Source organism: Hyaena hyaena, unplaced genomic scaffold, assembly GCF_003009895.1.
Source record: "Hyaena hyaena isolate Hyena2069 unplaced genomic scaffold, ASM300989v1 scaffold_157, whole genome shotgun sequence".
Taxonomy (NCBI): Eukaryota; Metazoa; Chordata; class Mammalia; order Carnivora; family Hyaenidae; genus Hyaena; species Hyaena hyaena.
Genome location: NW_024080789.1, coordinates 1,976,706 through 1,992,854, shown reverse-complemented (window position 1 = coordinate 1,992,854; position 16,149 = coordinate 1,976,706). Strand labels below are relative to the sequence as shown.

At 45.0% G+C, this 16,149-nt stretch overlaps 1 protein-coding gene across 1 annotated transcript in view; it reads left to right on the top strand.

Moving 5' to 3' along the window:
• Positions 1-11,646: 11,646 nt before the first annotated feature.
• The window catches only part of ARHGEF37 (Rho guanine nucleotide exchange factor 37), a 53,869-nt gene continuing 49,366 nt past the window's right edge, over positions 11,647-16,149 (top strand). Inside the window, exon 1 of the mRNA XM_039239409.1 lies at positions 11,647-11,706. The gene's annotated coding sequence lies outside the window, so the exon portion shown is untranslated. The remainder of the gene's footprint in view (positions 11,707-16,149) is intronic.

Here is a 16,149-nt window from a genome sequence, read left to right as displayed (position 1 = left end):
CTTTTTCTAACCTTCCTGGTGGAAGGAGATAGGCTCTCAGCTGAAATAGGAACTTCACAGTTACAGTCCAAAGCCAAAAATTAGAAAAGTGTAATAACTGTGACAGTACCACATCTGATCTCTTTATGTAGATGATTACTTCTGACAAGGTCACCATAGGCTAAGATGTGTCACAGGAAGCAGAAATCAGATACTCTGGGCTATTGTAAAAGCCTCAGAAACTTTTTTCTAGCCAATTTGAAGATACTGAATTTTCAGGTGATATCTATCTACCCTGATTGATTTTCCAATGCTAAGATAATAATTACATTTCATATTTATAAGAAATTTTATACAGTAGTATTCTTACCTGAATTATGTCATAAAAAAAAGATTTCACGGCGAAAGTAATTTCATTGTTTTAATTTTTAATTTTTTAAACACTTTGCATGAGTTTTTAAAAAAAGTTTTATTTATTTATTTTGAGAGGGAGAGAGAAAGTGCTTGTGTGCACATGTGTGTGAAAGGAGGAGGGGCAGAGAGAGAGAGGAGTGAGAGAATCCCAAGCATGCTCCCCACTGGCAGCATGGAGCCTGACACGGGGCTCAAACTCACGACCCACGAGATCATGTCCTGAGCTGAAACCAAGAGTCAGAAGATCGATTGACTGAGCCACCCAGGTGTCCCTAAATTTTAATTTTTAAAAAATAAGTTCTATGCCCAACATAGGGCTTGAACTAAGGACCCTGAGATCAAGAGTCACACACTTTACCAACTGAACCAGCCAGGTGCCCCCATTGTTTTAAATTTTTATTTTAATTTTTAAAAATGTTTTGTTTATTTTGAGAGAGAAAGAGCACAAGCAGCTGATGGGCAGAGAGAAAGGGAGAGAGATTCCCAAGCAGTCTATGCATGGTGTGTCGCCTGCTGTGGGGCTTGAACTCACAATCCTATGAGATCATGATCTGAGCTGATATCAAGATTGAAACATTAGCCAACTGAGCCACCCACGCACTCCATTTTAATTTTTTAAAATGTTTTATTTATTTCTAGGAGAGAGAGAGACAGCGTGAGCAGGGGAGGGTCAGAGAGACAGGGAGACACAGACTCTGAAACAGGCTCCAGGCTCTGAGCTGGCAGTCAGCACAGAGCCCGACGCGGGGCTCGAACCCACGAACCGTGAGATCATGACCTGAGCGAAAGTTGAAAGTCGGACGCTTAACCGACTAAGCCACCCAGTCGCCCCTCCATTTTAATTTTTTAGATAGGGTAGCTGAGCACAGAGATCTCCGTTAACTTGCTTACGTGCACTAAGTAGGCCAGGGGTGTGTCTTATACTTGAACTGAGACTTTTCTGATTCTAAAAATCCTGTTTTTTTCCCCTCCAGTCTCAGCATCTCAGAACTGTAAAACACACTGCTCGTTTATTTCAAGATTCCGTGAAGTTACAATAACATACATTCATTTAATAGATCACAGAATATGCTTCAGAATGGTACGTGCCCACCCCATGCTGCCTCATGGTTTTCAATAGTTATACAATACTGCCACCTTGTGGATTTAGTCATTTTCTGTTACTGTGGCCTAGCGTAATGCATGACCAGATTTACCTAGCGGGATCTGAACAGGCAAATGTTAAATGTCCAGGAAACAGCGGGAGTCAGGGAAAATTAGAATAACACTTGAGGAGCTAAGCAATTGTCAGGAGTTTGAGCAAACCTATGGTGTTTTCTGAACAAGATCAAACACTGCATTTTTGTTACCAATACTTGAATGCAACAATATAAAGTCAATGTATCTTATGTACTTTACATGATAAAGGGATAAGCAAGGGAAGAAAACAAATATGCCATACTAACAAATATCGAGTAATAACTAACAAAAATACTATAGACTGGGTGGCTTAAAAAACAGAAATTGATTTTCTCACAGTTCTGGGAGCTGAGAGTCTGAGAGTAGGGTGTCGTCATTGTCAAGTTCTGGTGAGAGCCCTCTTCTGGGTTGCAGCCTTGTTGTATTCTCACATGGCAGACAGCAGTTAGAGCTTATTAAGCAGAAATATCAACATTACCCAAGACTTTGTATCCTCTTCTGGAGAAAAGAGCGTGTTTTTGTTTTCAGTTGTACGCAGGACAGTTTTATCACGTTCCATGGAAGTGTGACTTTGTTATTTATTCAGAGACTAAGTATGATTTAAGGAGATGCATATGATGCCAAGTTGAGGTAGGATGGACTTGTGATGCTTAATTTTTTTAAGTTTATTTATTTATTTTGAGGCGGGGGAAGGACGGAGAGAGAGGGAGAGAGAGAGAATCCCAAACAGGCTCTTCACCAGCAGGGCAGAGCCTGACTCGGACTGGAACTCCCAAACGAAGATCACGACCTGAGCCAAAATCAGTAGCCCAACACTTAACTGACTGAGCCGCCCAGGCGCCCCAGTGATGGCTAATTGCATGTGTTAACTCAGCGGGCTGGGCCATCGTGCCCCAGAAATTTGGTCAAACATTATTCTGAATGTTTCTGTGAAGGTGTTTTTCACATAAGGCTAACATTTAGATAGGTGAACTTCGGGTAAAGCACAATGTGGGTGGGCATCATCCAATGAACTGAAGGCCTTCATAGAACAAAGACTGGCCTCCCCCAGGCAAAAAGGAATTCTGCCCACGACAGCCTTTGGTCTCAAACTGCGACTCTTCCCTGGGTCCCCAGCCTGCTGCCTATGCTGCAGAGTTCGGACTTACTAAGCTTCCACAATCACAGAAATCAGTTCCTTAAAATAAATCTCTTTCTGGACTCACATACTTCATTCAGATTACTGCGAAGACGTTCTCTCCTGAGAAACAGTTCCTGACCAACTGATTTAAAATAACCACTTACCCACGCCCCCTCACCACACCTAGCTACTCATCAGGTCTTTATCCTACTTTATTTTTTTTTTATAGCACTTATTAGTATCTAAATTTATATATTTGTTCTTCTACTCTTTTTGACTTAACCTCGTTCCCTAGCACATTTGCTCATGGGGACAGGAACTTTTTCTGTCTTGTTCACACTTGGACAGTGCCCGACTCAATAGCATCTGTTGAATGACTAATGGATTATGTATATGCATGCACTATATAGACTTACCTATATACATGTTAAGCATATGGCTCTGAAACCAGTTTTTCCCCCAGTTAATATAACAACATCTACAACAGTATTTATAACATGGATATCTTTACAGGTCCATGTCTATAGATAAACCTATTCTTTTCATATTGGCTGCACAATACTCCACGGTGTAGACACTCTGGAATTTAACTATCTCCTACTGACAGTCATTTGGGCTATTTCTAGCTCTTTACTTTGATTTTTTTAAAGCTTGTTTAACTTTTTAACTTTTTTTTAGAGAGAGGAAGAGTGCAAGCAAGGGAAGGGCAGAAGGGAGAAAGAGAGACTCTTAAGCAGGCTCCATACTCAGCATGGAGCCCTATGTGGGGTTTGATCCCAAAACCCCAGAATCATGACCTGAACTGACTAAGCCACCCAAGTGCCCCTACTTTGATTTTTTTTAAGTCACAATAAACAACCTTACGCATGTGTCTTTGTGCTCTTACCCATGCATTTCTATAGGAAACAGAAGTGAAATTGCTGAGTCACAAAGGTTTTATCAATTTACAGTCTTACAAATTATTTACAGCCTTGGCCACATAATTGCAGATCCCTAAATCTGTAGCAACAAGCCCTTGAGGCTGTATTACAGGACACAGAATGCATATTGCGGGAGAATCAGTTTCCCTTTCTCACCAGACTTTTTTTTTCCTCATGCAAAGCATTGCATTGACCTGGGGGACTTTCGACTAGAAGCCAATAATTAAAAATCAGATATTAAAATAATTGAAACAGTAAAAAAAAAACAAAATAAAATAAAATAAAACAAAATAATTGAAACAATACTTGAAAGGATACTGGCCAAATATTTTTAAAAAATTTTTTTAATGTTTACTTTTGAGAGAGAGAGAGAGGGGAAGGAACAGAGAGACCGGGGACACAGAATCCAAAGCAGGGCTTTGTGCTGAGCTATCAGCACAGAGTCAGATGCGGGGCTTGAACCCACGAACCGAACCGTGAGATCATGACCTAAGCTGAAGTTGAACACTTAACCAACTGAGCCACCCAGGCACTCCAAGTACTGGCCAAAAATTTTAACTGCAGTTTGCCTTGGTGGTGTGGGACCAGACTGAACCACAACAGTTGAAAGAAATTGTCCATAAGGAAGTATAATAATAAAAGGCTGGTTCACCTCCCCACTGTCTGACTGCCCTCGCCTAGCTTTTTTGCCAGCTTCCCTTTCTCTGTCTGTCCCTTAATTGTGCTCACGGGTCTTTGTCCTTGGTCTTCTTTTCTTCATGTCTGTCCTGTTTTCCCAGGCTGACCTCATTCATTCGTACAGCTTCATATACCACAGGTTTGCCAGTGACCTCCAAATCTGGATTATCAATCCCAATTTCCCTCTCCCAGAACCTAACATCCATCTTCCCACTGGACATCTTCACTAGGATATGCTCTGGGTGTCAACTGGTTTAAAAGTGATCTCATTACTTCCCTCCCAACCATTGCCCCAAACTCGTTCCTTCTCTGGGATGCCCTTTCTCCAGTGAAGGTTCCCACCATACACCTAGTTGCCCAAGACAGAAATCTCAGCATAAGCCGACGCCCTCCGTCCTCTCATATCCTGTAGGGCATCAGATATTTCTTCAACATTTTACCTGTATTCTTTCATTCTCTACTTCACCATTACTGCAGCCTTAACTTGATTGCTTATTATCTCGCCCAGGCGGAATACCACAACTTGCAAACTAGTCTCCCAACCTTCAGCCTTAGATTCTTCTGGGATCCATGTTTCCTTAGATGATGTTTTTAAAATTCAAATAATATGATGCTGTCCCCATTGCTTAATGACTCTCGCATTGCCTACAGACATGGTTTAAATTCTTTAGCATGACATATGTGCCTTCCAGCACGTGGCATCTGCCCACAGCTGTCACCACATACTCTGATGTATGGCATTCAATCCAGTTATAATGAAGTGATTGCATTTTCTGAAAATACAAAGTAGTTGCATATTTTTTAAATGTTTATTTATGAGAGAGAGAGAGAGAAGACACAAGCAGAGGAGGGGCAGAGGGAGAGAGGAAGACACAAAACCTGAAGCAGGCCCTGGGCTCTGTATTTTCAGCACAGAGCTTTATGTGGGGCTTGACCCCACAAGTGTGAGAGCATGACCCGAGCCAAAGTTGGACACTTAACTGATTGAGCCACACAGGCGCCCCAGGAGGGCTTGTTCTCTTGAAGAGACACATAGGCAGAGATGGTCTTTTCTCTACAGATGTCTCTAATGAACATTATAATTCCTGGATGAGTTGGAATTCTGGCACTGAAACCAAACGAGTACTGAGTAGTGCAAGGAGTAGGGTGTGGTAAATGCAAGGTTCCCCAAGTAGGGCTAAGGAGTCATGATTGTAAGGTGTTAGAGCCAATTTCTAGAACTGAGAGACTTATTCAGTGATGGAATCCCAGCAAAGTAGACTTAGAGGGTATCTCCTAAATTTCAAAACTAAGTTTTCACAAAAACTTTCACTTTCTTTACTTTCGAGAGAGAGGAAGAAGGAGTGGTGAGGCGAGGGGTGGGGAGAGAATCCCAAGCAGGTTCCATGCTCAGCACAAGAGCCCTACGGGGATCAAGTGCCACCCCACCCCCACCCCGTAGGGCTCGTGTGCTGAGCATGGAGCCTGCTTGGGATTCTCTCCCCACCCCTCGCCTCGCCCCTCCCTCTTCCTTTCTCTCAAAAGTAAAGAATAAACATTGGGGGGGAAAAAAAGAAGATTGTACCCTTGCCCATGGAAAGAGGGAGCTGGGAAACTTGGAAGGGAAGCGCTCCATCTTTAGAAGTGTGATTATACCTACGACATGCGAGGAACACAGATGGAAGCCACTGGAAACCAAGAGGAGAAAGAAACAGAAGAGATGCTAAGTGGTGTTTCTCAGTACAGATTATAGAAGTGGCCCAGGAAGGGTGTGACATGCCGGACCAAAGGAGGCTTCTGAGTCCCTGCTGCTGGGGCTGTAGTCCCAGGTCCGCCCCTTCTGAGCAGAGCAGCGAGGCACCTGGTGAGTTTCTGTCTTTGAAAATCTCAGGTTTCTCATTAATAAAAAAAAGAGCATGGTTAAACTCATCTTTTCGGGCTAACTAGCATAGTAACTGGCTGATACTATGGGCTCAATAAAGCAGACACTCTTGTTATAACATTTTTTATACGTTTGTAATGAGGTTATTAAACTAGCCTGTTAATGTGATAAAAGTTTAATTCTGCTAAGGACACAGTAGCTAATAATTTCTTGACTTGTCTTTCTGATGATTTAATATCTCCAGAGCTAGAAGAAATAATTACATTCAGGCTTAGTAGAATTAAAAAAAATTTTTTAACATTTATTTATTTTTTAAAGACAGAGCATGAGTGGGGGAGGGGCAGAGAGAGAGGGAGATGCGGAATCTGAAGCAGGCTCCAGACTCTGAGCTGTCAGCACAGAGCCCAATACATGGGGCTCAATTCATGAACTGTAAGATCATGTCCTGAGCTGAAGTCGGATGATTAACTGACTGAGCCACCCAGGTGCCCCGTTAGAATTTTTTTTTTAATGGCGATGAGAATCTTTGGAAAAAGCAGCCATCTGAGAAACAGAATGGTGTAGCCGGTAGACCGGGTAGACTTGCCACCTATGTAACCTTGGATGGGTTAATCTTTCTGAGTCTCTGTTTCTGCAATTATAAAATGCAAATAAAATGCAAATCATATAGGGTGATTGTCAGGATTAAAGATTATCCAAAAGAAATTTCTAACATATAGTAGGCATTCAGTAAGTAGCCTATTTTTTGCACCTATTTCTTAAATTAATTTTTTAAATGTTTATTTATCTTTGGGGGGGAGGGCAGAGAGAGAGGGAGACACAGAATCTGAAACAGGCTCCGACCTCTGGGCCGTCAGCACAAAGCCCAACGTGGGGCTCAAACCCACGAACTGCGAGATCATGACCTGAGCCGAAATTGAATGCTTAACCTACTGAGCCACCCAGGTGCCCCTCTACCTATTTTTAGTTTTACTGTAGAAATTGGAGTGGTAGATTTAACAAAGATGGATGAAAAAAATCGGTACAATCTCAAGACTGAGACTCTAAAAGAGGTAAGCAGTTTAAAAAAAAAAACTCAGAAAAACACATCAGATTCATTAGGCTCATGGCACTGCCCCTATTGTGCTGCTAAGTACACATTTGGCATCATTTACCTCTTCTCAACCTTTCTGTGCTTAGCTGTGCAATTATTAAGGATTCCACATAGAAAGAGATGGAAAGGCTTGGGAAGAAAATACTGGTGTTATAAAGAAGTTCTTTGATGGATGAAATTTTATTTATTTACTTTAATTTTTTTTAGATGTTTATTTATTTTTGAGAGAGAGACAGAGTGCAAGTGGGAGAGGGGCAGAGAGAGAGGGAGACACTGAATCCGAAGCAGGCTCCAGGCTCTGAGCTGTCAGCCCAGAGCCTGACGCGGGGCCTGAACTCACGGACCATGGGATCATGACCTGAGCCAAAGTGGGACGCCGAACCGACTGAGACACCCAGGTGCCCCGGATGGATGAAATTTTAAATGGCTGGGTAAGGTCGCCTGGCTGGCTCAGTCGGTTAGAGCATTAACTCTTGATTGTGGGGTCATGAGTTTAAACCACACATTGGGTGTAGAGCTTAGTTTAAAAAATTTTTTAAATATAGAAAGTTGGGTAATAAGTATAATAACCACACTGACTGGCTTTGAGAGTTCAGCTCAGATGCTGTATTATACAGCACTTCATACAGATTGTACTCTTTAATTCTTTCCCTTTGGGGCTACAAATTATTAGAACACAACTGCGTAGCGGACATTTGTCATTTTCCTGATTGCCCAGCCTACAACTTGCCTTTGTAAGTTTGGAGAACAGACCACTGTGTGAGGCAGGGCCCTGTGTCTAATGGAAGCCAAAAGGCTCTGTTATCAGTTTTCTCTGATTGCTGACTGCTTGGGACTCAGGCACGACTGATCAGCCAATCCTGCCTGGATTGTGATTCTAGAGATAGGAGCCAAGAGAAGCAGGCAGCATATAAAACTTATTCTGGTAGTGGTGGCATTCAGTGTCTGGTGGCAGCAACGATGGCTGGGCCAGCTATAGCAACCATCCTCAGTCCACTGCCAAGGTCCAGAAGCACCACTTTTCCTAGAGCATGCTTTCCTCTGTGGGTCTGGCCCCCATTCTCCCTTCACGCCTACCTGGTTCTCCTGCCTGTCCATTGATTGTCTGAGCTCAGTACTATTTCAATAAATCCCTTTGATGCTTCAGTTAACCAGAACCAGTGAGTATTGCTTGTAGCAAAATGACTCTGGAGGGTACATAGTCTGAGGTAGTGCTCCACCCAAAAGAGTCTAATGCTGCTGCTTTTTTTTTTTTAAGATTAAAGAAAAAGTATTTATTTATTTAAGTCATCTCTGCACCCAATGCAGGGCTTGAATTTATGACCCCCAAGATCAAGAGTAGCATGCTCATCTAACTAAGCCAACCAGGTGCCCCCGATGCCACTGCTTTTAGTACAGATCTCTATATAAAGTCGTGGTCCAATGTGCAACTGGTCTGGGAGTTCTGTCTGGGCTCCCTTGAAGCCCATGCATCTCAGGCAAAATGTGTGCTGCCCCGTTCAAATGAAACCACTTCTTCCTCTGTCTCCCACAACTTCTTAATCGCACTCACTCATCCACCCAGTCAATAAACACTTATGCGGCACCTACTGTATACGAGATAATATGGCAGGCATTGAGAGGAACCAAAGACCAATGAGCTGTAGCCCTAACAGTATAGTTTTGAACCAGGTACATGTATCTTCTTTTCAAAAAAGAAAGTTGAGGGACACCTGGGTGGCTCAGTTGGTTAAGTGTCTGACTTTGGCTCAGGTCATGATCTCGTGGTCTGTGGGTTCAAGCCCCACATCAGGCTCTGTGCTGACAGCTCAGAGCCTGGAGCCTGTTTCAGATTCTGTGTCTCCCTCTCTCTCTGCCCCTCCCCAGCTTGTGCTCTGTCTCTCTCTGTCTCAAAAATAAATAAATGTTAAAAAAATTTTTAAATAATAAAAAATTAAAAAAGAAGAAATTTGAAAGTTGATCACTGTTGACCATAGACGTGAAGAGGAAGACTTCATCTTTGAATTACCATCCCTGGGGGCCAAGGTGGTGTCCATTTATTTGTATATGTTGTAGAAGCTAATCCCAATCCTTTGTTCGAGGTTTCCAGTTTGAAAACAATCAAGTAGCTCTCTAGAGCACTGAGAAAATAATGGTTCCTCTGACATTGGCAGTTAGATCGTTGCTCAGCAAAATATTTGTGACCTAGGATAAGAGGTGGGATATTAGTGTTAGTACTGTAGGCATTTAATTCAAGATAATCCAGAGTCCTCAGGCAGAAGCTAAGAAACATAAGTTTCAAACAAAAACATTATCCAGCTTGTCTCTTTCTTCCTTAACTTACCAAATAAGTCCTTCTTGGGGAAGTGGGGCCCCACGACCTCTGAGATCCTGGTACTACGGCAGTTGCCCAGGGAGTGTTGACACTTGTGTCTGAAATCACAGTTTTCAACGTAAGCAAGCAGGAAGGGCACACATTAGTAATATAAAGTGAAACACACAGAGCAGATGATTCCATACTCCCAAGAAAAGACTGGTCTCACACACACACACACACACACACACACACACACACACACACACACTTTACAGGAGGAGAACCGAGGTGCTAAGCACTCAGGACGCCCCACAAACAGCAAGTCTGATTTACAAGTCAGCCTTGCTTTGGGGTTAGGTCTTCACTCCCTGGGGGCTTTGGATATATCACTTAAGCACTCTAGGATTCCATTTCCCTCCAGAATTCCTTCAGAATGGGAAGAAAACTTAGAGATTCCTGATCCAGTCTTTAACTTTTACAGGACTCTTGTTTGAACATTCCTGATAAGCCTCTCTGCTTGAATGTTGGCTGTTTTAAAACATTTTTTATTCTTGAAATACAGTTGACATGCAATTTTATATTTTGTTTCTGTTGTGGTTGCTTTAAGGTTCACTTATTTATTTTTAGTAACGTCTTCACCCAATGTGGGGCTCAAACTCACAACCCCGAGATCAAGAGTCACATGCTCCTCCAACTGAGCCAGCCAGGCACCCTACAATGTTATATTTTGAATGCTGACCCTTAATGGCACTTTTCTCTGGACACTGATCCCACTGTTGAAATGTTCTGTTGGACAAGTTCTACCTTACATGTTGCAAAGTGTCCCTCATAGACAGTAACTTCTTGGGTCATCCGCACGAAGTCTCTTCCATGGGCAGCTCTTTCAGAAAGCTCTCACCTTCCTTTGTTTTCTTGTCTACAGAACAGACCACCCCTCTCCCATTCTGTTTTTCTCATCTGTCACATTGAAGGCAACCCCACTTTGGTCTTCATATTTTTATGGGTGCAGAGTAGTGATGAAGCACCCTGAGGCCTCAGACAGTCTGAACTTGAGTCCTGGTCCTATTGCTTAGTAGCTATGTCAAGTGGACAAGTTCCTTTTCATTTCTGGCCTCAGTTTCTCTGAAATGAGGATAATATTACCAGTAATAAGAAGCATGCCTATTTCATAGAGAAGTTGTCAATGAGGTAAAGGAAACAATACAAGTACAATGTTTAGTATAGTGCTTGGCACTTAGTAAGCAATACTACTGCTGCGATCATGAATAATAACAAACAATAAGCCCTAATAATGAGAATAAGTATTAGGACCGAGAAGATTTAGGAAAGTTACTCTAGTCGATTCCTAACCCCTCATACAAGGTTTGGTTGTCCTGAGAGGAAACATTTTCATTGCAATTATCACTTTTTTTTTTTTTTTTTTTTGCAATTACCATTTCAGTGTCAGTGTTCACGGACCACGTCATCCACCACCCCCCTAAGAGGACCTTGTCTGCCCCGTGGACTACTGAATACTTAGTGCCTAGGACAGCGTCCCATTTCCAGCAGGGAGAGAATGGAGAATACCTTCATATCCTAGAAAAGGAGGCTGGAGTGCAGGGAGACGGGCAGATTAGTCTAAGATTGACTTCATGGGAGGGCGGGGTAAGACCCCAGAGGTCCTAGGCAGCGAACACTCTGAATGAAATCAAGGTCCAGCCCTAATGTCCAGTGCGTCGGGCAGAGGCACAGATGTACAGACATTCAGTGATCTAGGGGTCAACATTCCTACCAGGTGGCCCAAGGGGCTGGCCCGGGTGCGGGGGGTGCCGCGCCCCGGCGAGAAGACTCGTGAACTTGAAGGCAAGGTGGGCGGGCCCCGGGCGCGCGCTGCGCTCTCAGGCGCCGCAGCTCTCTGCGCTGGCGGCGGGCCAGGGCCGAGGCCACCCCGGTTCGGCTGGTCCCGGGAGCAGCGAGTGGAAAACAACCTGGCCGCAGACAATTGACAAAGGCGCGGGAGCGGCCGCCCCTCCGCGGCGCACGCACGCGCGCAGCGTGGGCAGAGCCGCGCCCGCCCGCGCCCTCCGTGGGACCCGCAGCGCCGAGGCCCAGGCGCGGCGCGGGGCCGGGGAGCCGGGCGCCCCTGGCGCCCCCGCCGCGGCGTCGCCCGAGGCCGAGCCCCGCGAGGTGAGTGCGCGGGGCTGTTGGGGCGGGGTGGGCGCGCCGGGCGCGGAGGGGCGCTCAGGTTCAAGTGCGGAGGTGGGGAGCGCGCAAGCCGCGACGTCCCGACCCGGGTGGCGGGGTGAGCTTTGTGTCTCGGGCCTTAGGCGAATGCAGGCAACCTGATCCTTGTGACCTTTTTACAGGTGCGAAACTAAGGCCCAGAGAGGTAAGGTGGCCTAAAAAGAAAACTTATCCCCCTCCTGCTTCAGTGTAGGATCTGGGGTGACTTTTAATAAGAACCCATAGGTTAAAACAATTTGAAGATACAAACAATAGTAAAGAATCCTTGAGAAGGAAAATATAATTATGACTAGACAGTCAAGGCCAGAGGGAAAGAGAAAGGAAATTTGCATCCCCATGGTGAGCCGCCTTGGTCAAAGACCCCCAGAGAGGCAGCCAAAACTGGGACCAGAAGCCTGGCTGTCCGGCTCCCCCTACAGTGCTCCGTGCACAGTGAGCGCTCAGAACTTGGAGGGGAACAGAGAAACTGACAGCAGCCTGGCCACATCTTCAGCTTCACGGGATCCCTGACCCCTTAGAAATCTGAGTCCCTCTCCGCCCCAGGATTCACACATAACCTTGCTCAGGGTTTCAGACTTGACACGAAGCATTCTGCTGCAAGAAGTGACTGAAGGCCGGCATTCAGGCTGTGTTGCTCAGAGCATTCTTTTGCTCCTTTAAAGGGAGGCTGCTGGGAAATAAGCCAGTACTTGCCGTCAGTCCGATGTCCTGACCCTGCTAGCTGTGTGAACTTGGACCAGTAGTTTAACCTCTCCAGTGCCCAGTTTTATCTGTGAAATACGGATAAGATTGTCTGCTTCATCCTTCAAGTTATTGTCAGACTTAAGAATGAAGGCGGAACCCGTGCCTGGTGCGTAGTAAGTGCTTAGTAAAGGTGCTGGTGCACAGAAGCCAGTGGCCTGCTGCTGTGCAGGTTAGGAAGGGTGATGCCCTGGGAGAAATTGGGCTGTAGCTGAAATAAAACAAAATTTAAAAAATTATAAACATGAAGCTCTAAAGTGAACCCTGTTATGACTTAGAAGCAGCGGCACATATCGTGACGATGATAGCCTGAATAAAAGTGCAGCAAGGCACGGCATCAATATTTGGCCGCAAGTGAAATGCCGAGAGTAGAAGCTATCCGACATTCTTTTTTTTTTTAATGTCTATTTATTTTTGAGAGAGAGAGAGAGATAGACAGCATGAGCAGGGGAGAGGCAGATAAGAGAGAGAGACACAGAATCCAAAGCAGAGTCCAGGCTCTGAACTGTCAGCACAGAGCCTGATGCAGGGCTTGAACCCTACCAACTACGAAATCATGACCAGAGCCGAAGTTGGATGCTTAACTGACTGAGCCACCCAGGTGCCCCTCCTTTTTTTTAAGTTTATTTATTTTGAGAGAGAGAGAGAGTGCGTGCATGCAAGTAGGGGAGAGGCAGAGAGGGAGAGAGAGAGAATCCTAAGCAGGCTCTACACTACCAGTGGGGAGCCTGATGTGGGGCTTGAACTCACAAATCGTGAAATCATGACCTAAGCCAAAGTCTGATGCTTAACTGACTGAGCTAACCGGCCACCCGGTTCTTTTTTTTTTTTTTTCTTAATTATTATTATTTTTATTTTAGGGAGAGAGAGTGTGTGCCAGCAGGGGAGAGAGAGAATCTTTTTTAAAAAATTAATTTATTTATTTTGGGAGAGTGCAAGCAGGGGAGGGGCAGAGAGAGGGGAACAGAGGATCTGAAGCGGGCTCTCCGCTGACAGGCTGACAGTAGTGAGCCTGATGTGGGGCTCTAACTCACAAATCATGAGATTATGACCTGAGTCCCCAGGTGCCTCTAGGAGAGAGAGAATCTCAAGCAGGCTCCATGCTCAGTGTGGAGTCTGACTCAGGGCTTGATCCCCAACCCTGGGATCATGACCATAGCCTAAATCAAGAGTCCAGACTCTCAACTGACTGAGCCACCCAGGTGCCCTGAAGCTACCAGACATTCGAACAAGGACGGCTTATTGGGCCTCGCCTGCCTCTTTTGAATGGAGCCAGCACTTGTATAGTTTGGTTTTACATGAGAGGATAGAGGAGAGCATACGTGGGGGCCCGGGCAACACACAGTCTTACCAGGTGATGGGGCCTCAGCCGAGCCTCTTCCCGGGGGACGGGAGTTGCTGGCAGCTGGCTGTCATCCCTCTTGGATCAGCAGCCTGCCATGGTAAATAGTGCTTTCACTGCTTCTATTCTAGATCAAATAAATGGCTTTTTATTTAACTCATGCGGGGGGTGTGCGAGTGCTGTAACTGAAGCAAAATGGCGTTTGTTGAGCTTGATTGTCCAAAGCCTGTTGGTTGTTCATTAAGAGTTTTAAAGTCTGTGGATTCAAAATTGTGAGGACAGGGCCTGGGCAGGCCTACTTAGCTATAAAAAGAACTGCTCCTACAAAATACTGTGTAGTCCTTTCTCTACCATTTTAGGCCTTGCAAATAGTCAGGGAAATCTGGCTGAGGGCAAATAGCTGCTATTTAATTTGGATTAAGACACACACTACCTGTCTGGTGGCTTACAAGCCTCTCTGGGTATTTATAAAGGAGAGTTTTTTCCTTGGAAACAGAGAATGTGTATGTGTGTATCTGTGATCCCTCTTACCCCTTCTCTGCCTCAGTTTCTGCCAGTCATTTCTCAACCCGGAGAAGTCCTTTTTTTTTTTTTTTGCAAGTTCGGTGACTTTGGCACATTCCTTCCCTTCCTGGCTCTGTGGACCAATTTTGTTTCCCAGTAACTCTGTTTTTTCTCTTAAAGTAAGTGGCCCATCTGTTGTGGGGCTTGAACTCACAACCCCAAGGTCAAGAGTCACCTGCTCTACCAACTGGGCCAGCCAGGCGCTCCTAGAACGTGTTTTCTTTTTTCTTTCTTTCTTTTTTTGAAATGCTTTTATTTATTTTTGAGAGAGAGAGAGAGAGAGAAAGCGCGTGAGAGCGCGCGCGCACAAACAGGGGAGGGGCAGGGAGAGAGAGACACACACACACAGAATCTGAAGCAGGCTTCAAGCTCTGGGCTGTCAGCACAGAGCCCATGCAGGGCTCGAACCCAGGAACCACGAGATCATGACCTGAGCCGAAGTTGGGTGCCCAACCAACTGAGCCCCCTGGGCGCCCCACTAGAAAGTTTCTTCCAATTTGACTTTTAGGTTCCAAACATTTGGTGCCCTGTAGGACAGCATCAGGCAGACATGCTCTCTGCCTCAGGCCAAGGCTCTTCCTTATTTGAACACAGCCCACGCAGCCCCTTCATGTTTCTCCCTCCAGACTCGCTGTCTTCATTCCTTCAACAATTCTTTAGTAGGAAAAGCAGAATTTCTCAAGAAATGGTCTACAGACTACTGGCATCAGAATCACTTAAGGATTCGTTGAAATGAGCCATCTCTGACCTCCTGAACCAGAACCTTTGAGGGTGGGGCAGGGCACCTGGGTGGCTCAGTTGGTTGGGCTCTTGGTTTTTTGGCTCAGGTCATGATCTCATGACACAGAGCCTGCTTGGCATTCTTTCTTTCTTCTCTCTCTGCCTCCCGCCACCCACCTCCACCCCTGCTCACGCTCTTTCTCAAATGAACATTAAATATATACATACATAAACTTAAAAAAAAAATCTTCAAGAATGGGGGCAAGAATTGGCCTGCCTGACAAGGGTTCTTGATGGTTCTTAGGCACCTTTGATTATCAGTGTGTGTGATGCGGGTGGGGATTGGCGGTGGGGGATTACATACTGTTTATAACATTCCGTTCTGTTTGTCTAAAGTATGTAATGAGTGAACGTTTCTTTTGTAATTTAAACATACCGTGGTGCCCAAGGAAGACATATGAGTGGCAAGTAAGCACTTGAAAAGACGCTCCAGATAATTCATCATTAGGGAAATGCACATCAAAACCGCAGTGAGAGATCACTTGCTACCTAATAGGATGGCTAAAATTAAGGAGGCTGACTAGAGGATGACTGATAGGGATGTGCAGGAACCAGAACTCAGATACGCTGTTGGTGGAAATGTAAAATGGTACAACCACTTTTTAAACGTTTGACATTTTGTTAAAAAGTTTGAGGGGTGCCACGGTGGCTCCGTCGGTTAAGCATCCGGCTTCGGCTCAGGTCATGATCTCACAGTTCGCAGGTTGGAGCCCTGCATCAGACTCTGTGCTGACAGCTCAGAGCCTGGAGGCTGCCTCAATTCTGTGTCTTCCCCTCTCTGCCCCTTCCCCAACTCGTACTCGCTCTCTCTTTCTCTCCCTCTCAAAAATAAATAATAAACACTAAAAAAATTTTTTTAAATATATAGACACCTATCACGTGAGCTAGACATTCTATCCCTAGGTCCAGCTGTACTGTGATAGAGAAATAGAAAACAACCAATCTTTTATCTAGTGCAT